Below are 2,500 nucleotides of genomic sequence, written 5' to 3' on the forward strand. Positions count from 1 at the left end.
ACTCACACACACACACACAAACACACACACACATTCTCTCTCTCTCTCTCTCACTCACTCACTCACACACACACACACACACACACACACACACACACACACACACACACACACACACACACACTCACACAGACACACACACAAACACATACACACACACACACACACACACACATTCTCTCTCTCTCTCTCTCTCTCACTCACTCACACACACACACAAACACACACACACACACACACACACACACACACACACACACACATACACATTCTCTCTCATACACACACACACACACACACACACACACACACACACACACACACAAACACATTCTCTCTCTCTCACTCACTCTCACACACACACACACACACACACACACACACACACACACACATTCTCTCTCTCACTCACTCTCACACACACACACACACACACACACACACACACACACACACACACACACACACACAAACAGTAGCAGAGGAACACATTTATACTTGTCAGCTATGGAACTCCAGCTCCTCTGGCTCTGTTGCTTCATATTTTAACTGTAACTGTGAAACTATAGTGCGGGGGGGCGACGGATTCCAGTGATCCTCCCCCTCTTTTGGAGTGATGTAACGACTGAACTCCCTCAGTTATTTTCATAACTTGGCACCAGCGGTTGACAGTGTTGTTCAGCCGGAGGCTCCGCACCATGTAAAAACTGCTCTAGCGCTCTCATTAGAAAAACTGCCATGTCACTGCTGCTGTCCCTGATTATTCCTATCAACGTGAGAATATCACTGCGCTAAACACGGACGATACACGCGATGCATCAGTCCCGTCGGCTCTAGCCTGCCCGCCCTCCCTGGAGCCCCAAGGAGATCTGCACACCCTGAAGGCCCAAAATGGTGGTCGTTAGTGGGAATTCATCACTAAGGCACTTGAGGCAAACACTAGTGTTTAAAACACTAGGCCTTTTTATACAGACTGACATCCTGCAGTAATCATGAGAAGAAAAGACAACATTATGCCGTGGTGGTCACCTAAACTGACCACTCCAGTGTGATGTGTTGAGATAGCCATCAGCCACAGCTAGCATTGTAGAACTGAAGAGACGTTACATTTAGTTTGATAGACAAGACCAAGTTATCTTTAGAAGCTAGATACATCGCTATTGTAAGAAAGTACAATGCCCAAACATCAGCTAACTGAAAACAAGCAGGTACATTTGACTTCAGTCCATGAAGAAGCCACTTCATGAGTTTCAAAAGATAAACATCTACCATCGTGTTTGGTAGCTACCAAAGAAGAGAATACTGCATTTATTAATTTACCTTTGTTTGTTTAGCTAGCTAGAAACCTGCACTGACAGACAGCTGTGTGGGCTGAAATAATCTTTTTTTTTTTTTTTTTTTTAAATCACATCACTGACAACTGACAGTCTTGAGCTCAAAATGATCACAGCAACTCCAAGTTTATAAGAAATGGCTCCAAAAGGGCTTTTTCCACTCTGGAGTTAAATAATACAGTTAATGCTGTCATGTCAGATTTCTACATTCTGATAACACAGTAGCAGCATGCTTTATTCAGCTCATCTTCTAGGCCGCACCTCAATACTATACAGTATTATACATATAATAATACAATATTGAATGCTGTAGCGTTCTGCAATACTCCGGCTACCCATTTAAACTGACATGGTCCTGCGTTTAAGACAAGCTTCGCAGATGCCATATTTCCATCTCCCTCAGTCTTAAAAGGACAGGCACACGATAATAATGATAACGGTGCAATAATTGTGCAATAAAACCCCCGTGTAACAACGCCTGTTTAGAATGATTTCATCCCTACAAGTGGCTTTGTTGTTGCTTTGATGTCATTTTGACTTGAATGAGAAGCATTTGTGGAATGCTGATCACCTAGTTAGGTATTATGCAGCCATCTGAAAGACTGGATGAAGATGTATCGAGGGATTTTCACCTTTAGGCTACCTGTCGCCACGTCACAAGGAAAGGTGTTTCAAATTCCTCTCTGCAAAGGTTGTTTTGAAATCCCACATGGCTAATCTAGTCAACGTTTTATGATCTCTTTCAACATTGTCGGTGTATTCATTTCATGATGAAATATTCCGGTCTGAATATAAAGCACAAGGTTTTGTCTGATTCTTGGGCTCCATTCAGAGAGGAAGCCCAAGGCTTAATGAAGCTCATGTATAATTATAGACTTTTTCTTATTTCTATATTTTCAGTTTCGTAGTCTGTCCATCTTCAGATTCCAAGTCTGTCTGTTTAGTTTCCATAAACCATTGTATAATTTAGCACTTGTCTTTATTTATGTAGCCTATGTAATTTAATAATTAGTCTCAGCATCCCCTACCTGCAAAGCCGCTAAACATGCATTGAAATGCGCATAGAGAAATAGAATTATTAGTGACAATTATGAGGAGTTAATTATTGAAGTAATTTTTGACGTGTAAGATTGACACTGTTTGTGTGTGTATGTGTGTGTCTGTGT

The 2,500-nt window shown here is 41.8% G+C and overlaps 1 protein-coding gene across 4 annotated transcripts in view; it reads left to right on the top strand.

Annotated features, from left to right (window-relative positions):
• slc4a11 (solute carrier family 4 member 11) overlaps positions 1 to 2,500 on the top strand; it is a 69,953-nt gene that overhangs the window by 32,253 nt on the left and 35,200 nt on the right. The window lies entirely within an intron of this gene.

The sequence above is a fragment of the Alosa pseudoharengus genome, unplaced genomic scaffold (genome assembly GCF_046254945.1).
Source record: "Alosa pseudoharengus isolate Yale_2024_CS ecotype anadromous, Long Island Sound unplaced genomic scaffold, YU_APseudo_1.1 YU_APseudo_1.1_scf_22, whole genome shotgun sequence".
Classification (NCBI taxonomy): Eukaryota; Metazoa; Chordata; class Actinopteri; order Clupeiformes; family Clupeidae; genus Alosa; species Alosa pseudoharengus.